The sequence below is a fragment of the Panthera pardus genome, unplaced genomic scaffold (genome assembly GCF_024362965.1).
Source record: "Panthera pardus isolate Hobbes unplaced genomic scaffold, ASM2436296v1 HiC_scaffold_17, whole genome shotgun sequence".
Classification (NCBI taxonomy): domain Eukaryota; kingdom Metazoa; phylum Chordata; class Mammalia; order Carnivora; family Felidae; genus Panthera; species Panthera pardus.
In genome coordinates, this window is record NW_026526732.1 from 47,897,993 (window position 1) to 47,911,717 (window position 13,725).

The window sequence follows — 13,725 nt, forward strand, 5'->3', positions numbered from 1 at the left end:
AATTTCATTTCCTTGTGGTATGTAATAGGGATAATAGTTTCTTCATAACGAGTTGTTTTGAAAATTAAACAAAATAATGTTTCTTTAATTAAAGTGTTCCTCTTAAAATCTTGAGATACAAACCACAGGCTCTTTAGATTATAAGCAACAGAGACCTCAAACTGTAGCACGTGAAATATTGAGCAATACAACAGGAAGTCTAGTCTCCTGCCCTTATGTCCTTTTCACTCATTCTCCCAATGTTGATGTCTTAGAACCCCCAGATTCATACTGTCCTTTTTCTTGTTTGTATCTTCTGTGAACCTTATGCTTGACCTTGAACTCACCTGCCTCCTTGATATAGAGAATTTTCCAATCATATTTCAAGCTGGTTGCTTCAAAATGATTTGGTTCAGTGCTGCTCTGTTGCCACAAGAGCCTGGCATAGGCTTGTCACACAAATGGCCAAAAGAGGTCTCTGCATTCAGAGGCTGCTGTACCGGCTGGAGTCCACTCCATGTCATACCCAAAGAAGGGAGGTGGGTTGTAAACATTTCAGTCTGGTTCCTGCCTTGGGAACTGATAGAGCTCATCCTGGCCTGCATCAGGCCCACAAGATACAAGGTGGGATCATCTGCCTGTGTCAAATTTTGCCAAAGTTGAGCCGGTGTCAGAATGGAACTGAGTTTTCCAAACTGGTCCCTTAAACAATTACTCACCATTCTTCTTAGCCTGGAACAATTGCTTTCTTTCAGGATGATGCATTTGGGAAAGACTTAGTGGTGTCTGCACTGAGAGACTTTACGCTGTGGCTCATCAGTTTTGAGCTTTACCACTTTGAGACCCTCTCCTCTCGCCAGACAGTGGCTTTGAGAGAGATCAGCTCTACCCACAGGACAGAATTCAGTAGCTTTGAATTTGTGGGTAAGGGGAAACCAATTTAGCCTCCCTTTCTTTCCCAGAAGTTTCCTAGTTCCTTATACAAATTTGACTATATTATCAGTGACAAAAACAAAAGCTATAAAAAATATGTAAAGATAATAGAATAAATTTTCTTTACCAAAAAATAAAACCACAATTGTGTGCCATAGATAATACAGATTTAGACAAAATATTGTAGTGTATTTTAAATTATAATAGAATTAATTTTAATATTCCAAATAGTTTAGGTAATATCCAGGTAACTATGGGAAAATAATTGAGAAACACATGAATTTTTCATAGAGAATTGGCTAAACTTTTTCTTCTGTAATATCTCTTATTCAGAAATGTGCATATGTCCTTGAAATAACATTGATGGCTTCACAATACTGAGACCAAGTGAGACCTTTTGAGGTTAAATTTTCCAATAAAATAAAAATGTTCCTACACTTATCTTTTAACATCCTTGAATTCTGAATCTAGAATTATCATTGAATAACAGCCAGCTGTTTTATAATTTGGAACTTTAATATGTTCCCAGGGATCTATGTTGAACTAAAATTCAGAATAAAATTCTGAAGGATAAAAAAGAATGCACAGAATTTCTTTTCTGGTCTAACCATTTAACATATTTATTTAAAAATGAATATATTCTTGTTCAAGTCAACACATAAACATTTTTAAAACACTTGATTCTATTTTCCATCCATTGCACTTTCAGAATAACCAAAATAAACAATTTGGTATACATTATTGTAGGTCCACATATACTCAGAGCCATGCATGCATAGGTTATTAATATTAAAGGCTATTATTCTGAAAATATTTTAGAAATAGATACTAGATTACAAGATGAAAGTGTTGTAAAGAGGACGAACTTAAATTATTTGTCAGGCTAAAGACAAAGACATTTATTTTAAATGAAAACAAATTCATTGCAAATTTACAAGTGAGATCTAGCTTTTATAAAATGCTGTTGAGTATACTACTTAAGCAGACTTTTTTGAAATAGTTGATAGTAGAACAAGTCCTCCTTTATTTATTAAACTTAAAATCATCAGATGTGAAGATTCAAAACAAAATTAAACATTTAATGGTATATTTCTTCAGGGTATGCCTGGAGAAATTCCCTGGATGCTTCTAAAGATTGTATTCTTCATATGGTTAGTCAGCCTGAAAATACATCACAGTATATCTTGATTTTGGTGAAATCTAAATAATGTATATTTATATTTACATTATATATATATATATTTATATATACACACCCACACATACATATATACATATGTGTATATGTATATACATATATATATACGTACACACATATATATATACACACACATATATATATATTATAATATATACAGAATATTCACATTCTGCCTTTGAAATGTATTTGATCACTATTTTTTCCTGAATATAATATTTAATTTTCTGAGTATATTTGTCTCTATTTCTATTGTGCTTGAGTAGAAATCAGCAATTGTTCATGCCTAAATTTCCATTAATACTTACGATCTAAAGTTTGAAAATGTTAACTCTTATCTGTGAATGTACAAATCTCTGAATTTGATAGTGAACTAATTAAATGAAAGATTGTATTCAAATACATTTTACCACAACATTTAACATCAATTCTGATCTTGATTGTATTATTTTTTATAGTTACTGACTCCTCTTTCTCAGTAAGATTATATATCCCTGACCATCGCCTTGTGATTTTACCTTTCTCCTTGATCCCCGCGTCATTGCACTCCAGCTTGATTGTGTGACTTACTTTGGCTAATGGCAAGTGAGCTACGTGATGTACACCATGTCTGAGCAGAAGCTTTAAGTACTATTGCATGGTTTGGCTCAGCCCCTGCTCTTCTCTACTGTGAAAATACTTGGCTGGTCCTTCAGGCTAGATGTTATCAGCCAGTGAGATAGGAGATGAAGGGGTTATGACACAACACAGCTGACGAATGCTAATACAAATCTTGATAAGTAAATTTGACTAATACAAATTTTGAGGAAGAAAATCAGATCTTTACCTACAAAGTAACTACTATATGTATTCTTCACATAGAAATGAAAGATGGTTCATGAGGTTTGCCCAATAGCACGCCATTCTCTTCCCTGAACATCTGACTGAAGTACAGCATTAACACAAATACATAACTTTTCTTTTAACTAACAAGTTGACAATTCAAAATTATTTGCAATTTCAAAGACTAAAATCAAAAGTGCAACCATAATATATGCTTTTGTTTTCTTATAAGATTGGATAAGCCAAAGATTCTTTAAAAGGCTAAGCAAATTGCTTCAAAATCAAACACATTCAGGAATAACTAATAATATAATCAATTGGAAGCTAGGTAAGAAGACTAATAAAACAATACTGATAATATTTCTTTTACTACATAGTATGATGTTTATGAAGACTTCCTGCCATTTTTTCATACTGAAGTGTTGAAAGGGGTTTTCTGAACTCCCTTTGCATTTAGAAACTATAAAATCCCACGATGCATAGGAAAGTGGCAGTTAGAAAGCCAAAATGCGTTCTTTAAAACTACTGCTTCATGATAGTCCATATTGGCAATGAAAAACCCTGGCCATGACTGGCTTCTCAGTACAGCCTGATATCTAATTTCAGGATATAAAAATTTGAATGCTGCCTTCATGTTGCGACTTCTCATATATACCCAGATGTTACCATTTTAGTACTAAAAGAATTGCCAATTTTTTCACTGGTATTTTTTATATGATGAAGTAGCTAATCTTACACTGTAAGATTATACGTTTCCTCCCCTGAGCTCCCTGTGTAGGACCCTATAAGGATTCATTTTTTCAGAAAAAAACAAATGGCCTATACATATTTTTTACTGCTTTTGAATTTTATGGAGTTATAAAATAGGTTTCTAATGTTTGACAGATAATTTTAAAACTTTGCTAAATGGAAAACAGATATGGCAATTCTCATGTAGATGAATATTATGAATTAATTATTACAAAGTAGGTGTGGCTTTAATATATGTATTGGTTTTCTTTTTCTTTTTAAATTTTTTTAAATGTTTATTTACTTTTGAGAGAGAGAGAGAGAGAGAGAGAGAGAGAGAAAGACAGAGTACCATCAGGGGAAGGCAGAGACAGGGAGACACAGAATCTGAAACAGACTCCAGGCTCTGAGCTGTCCACCGAGTCTGACGCACGGCTTGAACTCATGAACTGTGAGATCATGACGGGAGCTGAAATTGTATGCTCAATCAACAGAGCCACCCAGGTGCCCCTGTATTGGTTTTCTATTGCAGCATGAAAAATTATCACAAACTTAATGTCTTTTTTTTTTAAACGTTTATTTATTTTTGAGACAGAGAGAGACAGAGCATGAATGGGGGAGGGTCAGAGAGAGGGAGACACAGAATCCGAAACAGGCTCCAGGCTCTGAGCTGTCAGCACAGAGCCCGAAACAGGGCTCGAACTCACAGACCGTGAGATCATGACCTGAGCCGAAGTCGGCTGCTTAACCAACTGAGCCACCCAGGCGCCCCACAAACTTAATGTCTTAAAACAACATCCATCCACCCATCCATCTGTAGTGTAGGAGTTCATGTAACTGGGTTCTTTGCTCAGTCTCACAGACTGGGTCAAAGTATCAGCTTGGTCATAGTTTCATCTGAAACTTGGGTTCATCTTCTAAGTGCATTCAGGGTATTGGCAGAATTTAGTTCCTGGGGGTTATAGAACTGAAGTCTCCATTTTCTTACTGGCTGTTGGTTGACTGGGGGTCACTCTCAACTTGTAATAGAGGCTGCCTTCAAGTCCTAGACATGTGGCGTTTTCATGACATGGTAGCTTCTTACTTTAAAGCCCAGTGGGAGATTCTCTTTCATCTTGAGTCTCTTTAAAATCATCTCCTGATTAGGTCAGACTAACCATGCATAAACTCCTTTTTGATTAGCTAAAATCAACTGATCAGAGACCCAAATTACATCTTCAAAATCTTTTTGTGCCATATAATGTGATGTAATCATGGTCCCATCATATAAATAGGCTTCACCCACACTCAAAGGAAGGGGATTAAATATACAAGAGTATAGGTAGAGTGATAGGGAGAGCATACATTTATTATAAAATCAAAATTATTACTTTTATTGATATCTCTAATGTTTAACAGTTTGTGTTTAATAATCTCATCCATTTTCTTAACTATGTTAATTTATGGTGGGAAGTTCAAAATTAACCTATTCATTGATTTTCTTAATGAATTATATATGACTTAATTGTTTATATAAGAAATACTATCATGGTAACCATATCGCATGGGAAGAATTATATACTCAAATGTCTACAGAGAGAAGGTGAGTAACATAAAATTGTGAATTGGGCCAAGGAGTCATGACTATGTGTCAATGCATCCCCCCTCCCTCAGGCATTAAAAGTAATTTTACTTAAAAGTAATTTTAATCACTACTCCATCAGCAACAAAGCCCATCTGCTTTTTGTGTCTCTTATGAGATGACCTTCTCCTCTTTATTTTATTTATTTACTTATTTATTGTAAGTTTATTTATTCTGAGAGACAGAGACAGAGAGACAGTTAACACAAGCTGGGGAAGAACAGAGAGAGGGAGAGACAGAATCCCAAGCAGGCTCCACACTGTCAATGCAGAGCCTGACATGGGTCTTTAACTCACAAACTTTGAGATCATGACCTGAGCCAAGGTCAAGAGTCTGACGCTCAACTGACTGAACCACCCAGGCACCCCAACTTTTTCTTCTTTAAATAAATATATTGGATCCTTGATATGTTCTTTTCAGTGTATAGGAATAAAAAAACACATATTTTGTTTCCTCTTCAAATTTCTTCTTTGAAGAGGTATGTGAACTTAACAATGTCCAGTAAGGTAATCACTACTGAAAAAATATGGTAGATTGGTAACATGAATTAATTATAATCACACCAACATACTGGGCCTGCCCATCATGCTATCTAGATGCATTACTATGCTCCTCATAACTATCAATCTCTTCTTCTTATTCAGTCTTGCTCCCTACTTCGAAGAAAAATAAAAACACTATACTTAAGCTATCACAAATGTCACCAATGACCACCTATTAATAAAACTTTGCTTTTGAGTCTTTTTTGACTTGAATTCTTGATAAAATTGTATACCATTAATTGTGTTCTCTTTATGGGAATGCAAGCTGGTGCAGCCACTCTGGAAAACAGTATGGGGGTTCCTCAAAAAACTAAAAATAGAACTACCCTACGACCTAGCAATTGCACTACTAGGCATTTATCCATGGGATACAGGTGTGCTGTTTCAAAGGGACACATGCACCCCCATGTTTATAGGAGCACTATCAACAATAGCCAAAGTATGGAAAGAGTCCAAATGTCCATCAATGGATGAATGGATGAAGAAAATGTGATACACACACACACACACACATACACACACACACACACACACACACACACACACACACACACACGATGGAGTATTACTCAGCAATCAAAAAGAATGAAATCTTGCCATTTGCAACTACGTGGATGGAACTGGAGGATATTATGCTAAGTGAAATTAGAGAAAGACAAAAATCATATGACTTCACTCCTATGAAGACTTTAAGAGACAAAACAGGTGAACATAAGGGAAGGGAAACAAAAATAATATAAACACAGGGAGGGGGACAAAACAGAAGAGACATAAATATGGAGAACAAACTGAGGGTTACAGGAGGGGTTTTGGGAGGGGGGATGGGCTAAACGGGCAAGGGGCATTAAGGAATCTACTCCTGAAATCATTGTTGCACTATATGCTAACTAATTGGGATGTAAGTTTTAAAAAATAAAAAATAAAATTTAAAAAAAGATAAAAAATAAATGTATTTTAATTTATAAAAATAGAAGAAATTGTGCAAGTGCAATAAAGCCTTCATGTAAAATTGCAAAAAAAAATAAAATAAAAAACAGAATGCAAAAAAAATTGTGTTCTCTTAAAAAAACTCTGTATCTCCAATATTTCCCAAATATATCTTTTTTTTAATGTGTTCCTTAAGCTTTGGACCCAAAAATACATGACCTATGAAATTTGATGCTCCTAAAGTACTCTGAACTCTCTTATGTTCACAATTAAAGTCAAGAGCTAACCCATCAAATCTGGTTCTCTTCTTAGGTTAGTAAATCGAGTGAGTGGAACCTATCCAGCATGTAGTTCAACCAGATTTCTTTTTTTTTTTTAATTTTATTTTTTAGTTTTTAAAATTTACATCCCAGTTAGTGAGCATATAGTGAAACAATGATTTCAAGAGTAGATTCCTTAATGCCCCTTACCCATTTAGCCCATCCCCCCTGCCACAACCCCTCCAGCAACCTTGTTTGTTCTCCATATTTATGAGTCTCTTTTGTTTTGTCGCCCTCCCTAACCAGATTTCTAACAGCCTTTCTTCATAGCCTCTCTCCTTCACCCTGTATCTCATCCATTATTAAACACCTTTTACTTCCCAAAAATATCTCTGTGCTTCTCTGGCATACTCTGTCTGTATTTCATGTACTTTCACTCCCACGGGAATGATTTTGGTGCTCTGGCTGGAAAGCTCAAGCTGAGGCAGTGTTGGGAGAGTGAAAGAGAAAGAAAACAAAAAGATTTCCTTTCACTCTCATACACAGGAGGACCTTCCAAATTCTCTGACCTAAAAAAGAGCGTTTTTCTTGGAGGTCACTCTGTCTAGAGACACTGAAAATTTTTATTCATGTGTTTTAGTTTTAATTCATGGGAGAGGCGCTCTACTTTCCTTATCCTTATCCGGAAGTTGGGCTTTATTGTTTCGATTGTTAAAAGGGTTGTTATTGCGCTTTTAGCCCACCTGCAAGGATGTTATCCAAAAGTGCCTTTAAAAATCTTATAGTCCCCATTCACTGTAAAGATAGTGTTGAGGAACGTGTTTATAGTACTGTAGAGTGTTGTTCTCTTTTTTTTTCCAATATATGAAATTTATTGTCAAATTGGTTTCCATACAACACCCAGTGCTCATCCCAAAAGGTGCCCTCCTCAATACCCATCACCCACCCCTCCCTCGTACCCCCCATCAACCCTCAGTTTGTTCTCAGTTTTTAAGTCTCTTTTTTTTTTTTAATTTTTTTTAACGTTTTTTTAATTTATTTTTGAGACAGAGAGAGACAGAGCATGAATGGGGGAGGGTCAGAGAGAGAGGGAGACACAGAATCTGAAACAGGCTCCAGGCTCTGAGCGGTCAGCACAGAGCCCGACGCGGGGCTCGAACTCACGGGCCGTGAGATCATGACCTGAGCCGAAGTCGGACGCTTAACCGACCAAGCCACCCAGGCGCCCCTCAGTTTTTAAGAGTCTCTTATGCTTTGGCTCTCTTTTTGAAAACTTATGGGACGTTTTCATTAGCCTCAGCATGTGGTATAATTAGACTACTTCTGTGCACCTAGTTTCTTTTTGATTATAGGTGATATGAATTTTGATTTGACCTTTTCATCTCTTTTGTTTGTTTTCTGAATTGTAAAGAAGGATATTTTTTCTCCCACATTTGGCAAGTTTATTGACTAAATTTTATATTAATCTCACTTTTGACTTTACCATAAACTGTGTCTTTTTATTTTTTTAACCACTTGATTCATTTGGTTTAAATTTTATTTTAACATATTGTATTATGGGTATTTAAGGTAGGCAACCTAAATTCTTCTCTGGAAAAAGAAAGTTTAAACAAATAAATAAATAAATCTATATATTATAATTATGCTGCACATCATAACTGAGAAGAGGTCAATGTACATGATTGGAACAGAAAAAAAGTATTTTAAAACTAAATGTTGTTTTCAATTGGATTAATTTAGTAAGCATTAAATCATTTGAAACTTACCTTTGCTTTAGGAAACTTTCATTAATAGAAATTAGTTTGGGGAAAAATACATTCAGGGGAATTTTTAGAAGCGATGGAATAAAATTATTCTACATTCTCTCGAAGCTTGCTGGAAGCTACCATTTAAAAATAAATAGCTGGGACACCTGGGTGGCTCAGTCTGTTAAGCATCCAACTTTGGCTCAGCTCATGATCTTGTAGTTCATGTGTTCAAACCTCGGATCGGGCTCTGTGCTGACAGCTCAGCAGGCTTTGGATTCTGTATCTCCCTCCCTCTGCCCTTCCCTGCTCATGCTCTGTCTCTCTCTCAAAAATAAATAAATATTTAAAAAATTAAAAATAATTAAAAAAACTAAAAACGAATAGCTGATACTACATAAGCAATAGATGACTAATGCTTAAGTATTCAGCACTCCTCACAGGCAACATGTAATTATTTTAATTCAAAATACTACATTTCAAAATTATAAAATTTGTAATAAGAAAAAATAGTTTTCCATAAGCCAGATCTCTCATTCTCCTATCAATATCTCTCTCCAGTACCTGTCCTGTCCCCTTTTTCCACATTGCAGCCTGGGTATGTACTTTTTTCACACTGGCATTGAGCTTGTAGGCCCTAAAACTTGACTGGCACATTTTGGAAAGAAATTAAGCATTTTTTTCTAGGAAAGGCGGTTCCATGACTTCTTACATAACCATGTCAAATGTTTTACCTATGAGTATAATTTTTAGCTTTTCTCCTTTATAACATGTTAATCTCTAACACAGACGATTGGCCTCTTTTTTTAGAACAGACTTTTTCCTTCCATCTAGATAAACTTCTTCCTTATTTATATGTGACGTTCTTAGTTAAAGCGGTTTAAAATCCAGCTTTTATATCACCTCCTCTTTGATGTTATCATGGGATAAAAATTTTTGTTTTCCAGGATGGACAACATTGCATATCTTTGAGAATTTTATTGAGGTTTTTAAATAATAAACATGAAACAGTGTCTTAGCCATAAGCAGGAACTAGGAAATAAAGTGTCAACTAGGCATTTTAAACTCACCTTTTAAAGTATTCTATCAAAAAATTGTATTTCCATAGGTCCTATGCTGGGCAGACAAGGTATCTCATGTAGGGCTAATGTGTACTATGAGTTGGTAGTGAAACTGAAATTACAAAACAAGAAGAACAATGTGATTTCTGATATGGATGGCATTGTGAATTGAACCATCAGGGATTCCCTGATTTCTGACATCCATCCATCCATCCATCCATCCATCCATCCATAAAAAGCATGTTGAGCTGAGGATCAAGGAACAGGATTACTATAATGCCCACGAAAACCTGACCCTAATCCTTAATATTTTTTTAATTATAAAAGCATAGCTAAGTTGTTCCAAGGAGAGTTACTTTTTAGTGAATCTGTTATTTCTCGATTAAAAAAATGTGTGTGGGGCGGGGTTCTATAAGTTGTGTGATATCCCGTATCTAGACTTGGGAAAGACAAGAGAATATGATTGCTTCCTGCATTAACGACAAAAGTCTCATGGAGACATCTTGCCCTAAGAACCCAGTGACGAGAGGGCTTTATTTCATTAACCTTGCAGTTTATGAAAGAAATTAGAAGGCCTTGGCAAGTTCTCATCATGATGCTTATGTTTAGATCTCCAAGCAGGTGGAATGCCAAACCTCATCTCTGCTCCCATACCATTTGGTGTATGACTCAGAAACTATACAAAGTCCACTGAAATGTACTTTATGCATGTGTCTAAAGTGTCTAGTATGCATGTGTACTTTATGCATGTAGTCTTAGAAGTCACTGTTGTTAGAGACTGTATCTCTGTCAGCTTTTTAACCTCGATTTTCAATTGAGATCACATTGCTTTTTAAGGGGTAGATAGTATGGGCTCTGATCATTACGGAAATTTCAAAGCTCTCAAGTTTCAAAAAACTTGAGATGGGGGAGGGCATTTAAATCCAAGAATGGATTTAAAATGATTAGCAAGAAGGATCCGTTTGAAGTGGCAGTGTAAATGATTATGGTGACCTGAAGCTCAGAGCCTAATTTAGTTTATTGGTTTTCTTGCAAACTCAGTTCTATTTAGGTTTTCCATCTGTTTGGTTTTTTTTGTCTTGCCAGCCTTGATCTTTCCTTGATCTTCACTGACCTAATGTATTATGTTCACAGCAGACTTTATTAAATGCTTCAGGGATACAGATATTTCCACTGCAGAAATGTAAATAAAGTTGAATCTTCAACATCACATTCTTAAAAATTTTGGCAATTTCTGCAATATGGGACACTAGCTTCTTGATATGTATTCATCCTTCTTCTCTTTCCCCTTCCTTCTTGACTCCAAACCTCCCTTTTTGTACTCCTATTTAGGATAAAAAATAAAATCCCACTGTATCAGTCAGAAAACAGAACCAATAGGATATCTACCTATCTATCTATCTATCTATCTATCTATCTATCTATCTATCATCTATATCCATCTATCATCTATCATCTTCTATATACACTATATAGATTATATATATATATATATATATATAGAGAGAGAGAGAGAGAGAGAGAGAGAGAGAGGGAGAGAGAGAGAGAGACAGAGACAGAGACAAGGAGACCAACAGATAAGAAGTCAATAGATCAACTACTTGTAGATGTTAATTATATCTATAACACGCCTTAACAACAGCACCTAGATTAGTGTTTTTGACGAAATAACTTGGTACTATAGCTCTCAAAGTTGACATATAAAACTACTATCACACCTGCCATTTTCTAATAATAAGCAATGTATCTCTCTCCATGCCTCCAACTCTGTTGTAGATAATGATATATCTAGGCATTTAAATTTTGTAATTATAATTTGTAAAGACATATTAATTTCATAGGAAGAAGTGTCTCCCTCTCCAATCTCTATCTACGATAAAAGTAGATCTCATTATTTCTAGGAATACTTATACTCTTTGGAGCTAGGGGGAAAAGAGCCTAATTACATGTAGAATTCACCACTTTGTATTTTTGTCTTTCTTTTGGGTTAATATCTGACAAAAATTACTCTATCAGCTTTCAGGTTTATTTTTCTGTGGTTTCTTTTTGGAGCAGATAAATAATTAATCACAATCATCTACAGCCTCACATGTTTAAAATTATATAAGCCAATTCAAATGGATGCCAGAGACACGGAGTTGATGGGGAAAGTTAATGCACTAGGAGAAAGGGATTGGATTTGAAATTATACTCTCAAAGGAACTGTTTAAAGTGGAGGTTTAAATATTCGAAATGCTATTTGTTGATGACTATTTCAGCAGCTCAAGGCACAGTATGTTGAAAGAGAGAGACAAGAAACTCAGGCATCATTTAGAACAGGGATCAGCAAAAGAATTTATTCCGTAAAAAAGAATGAGGAAGAAATCTGCACTCTTGATTAGATTCTTAATTTGGATGGAACTGAATTCTACAAAGGAGCAAAGTTTCCAGGGGACAATATGTCAGGTATAAGCACAATCTCAAGGTTTAAGGCTGAAAAGCGTTGACTGACAGTAATAATGGGTGCAACTGCCTGTGAATATGTAACTGTAAACATATCTATAAGCGTATGTATTATATATCTGTGTATATATATATGATTTGATTATAAAGTTTCCTGGGTCTTTTATTAAGTGATTTGCCTTCAAATCTTGTTTTCCTATTAGCTCTATTATTTTTAGTGCATGAATTTGCAGATTAGTCTTTACAAATACTTCTTATGGTAAAGGAGAAAGGCCTATAACTGGATATTTTTCTGGAATGTTGTCTAAAGACAATGGGATAGACTAGTGCTTATTATCATGAAGGCCTTTAATTCTGAATGGAAATATATGTAATTATTGAAACACCAGTGGATAATTATTTTGCTGGTAGACAGCCAATATGCTAAGAAAGCTTAGAATAGAGTTCTAAGCCCCTACACACCTACTGTGTTCTAAATGTATCCATAGTGCTATAGTGCTACTTCTTTCCAACTGGATTAATCTATTAAATCCAGTGTCCCTATATTACCTAATATATTTTATTTTAACAATATTTGGCTTCCCTTTGGATTTTTATCCTCCCTTTACATAGATCATATACTGTATTTAAAATTATAGCCAAGAAATAATTTTGCATTTAACTTATAAGTGATAGCCATAGAATACATTTGGGTTGTATTTTCTATGGAAAAGGAGCCAATGAAGTGTGAACTCATGCATACAAATCTGTTTCTTTTCCCAGTAGCATATTGCATCTGATATTTTATGGAAGTGGCTTCAGAAAAGAAATGTAATAGTTTGGATTCTTTTGTCTGTGAAGGTAATATAGTCTTTTGAAAATGTCCTTTTTCTATTTTAAAAATAAAAATAAACATTTTTATAAAATGCAAGCTTGTGTGTAGGTCCTAAATTAGTAGTTATGCTAAAATATAAGACACCATTTTTCTATTTGTCCTTGAGAAAGTGAAAACAGAAATTGCAAAAATATTCTATTCTTCCTTTGTTTGTCACACTATCTCCCAAGGACAAGCTTAAGCTTCATTTTGTTTTGGTGACTCTAAACTAGGCAGTTCTTAACTTTCAGTGATCTCTTTAGCCATTATTGTCTTGATTAGACATTTAGATTAGACGTTTAGACATTTGGTAATTAATTCTATATGGTCTCGCTCTGGTACTTATATATTTTTTGTCATCTCTATCTCTACTTTTCCATATGTAAAATTCTTGGAATAGGCAGTATGTCTTTTCCAAGCTCTTCATCCAAGCTCTTCAGTATCTAGCTGTGTCAGATATATAGTGTAGTCCACCAAGTAGATGAGTGAATATAATCAAGTTACAGGGCCCAATTCTATCAAACCAATTGGTGACTCTTTTTTATTTTATTTTATTTTATTTTATTTTATTTTATTTTATTTTATGTATTTATTGTTACTTATTAAAAGTCCA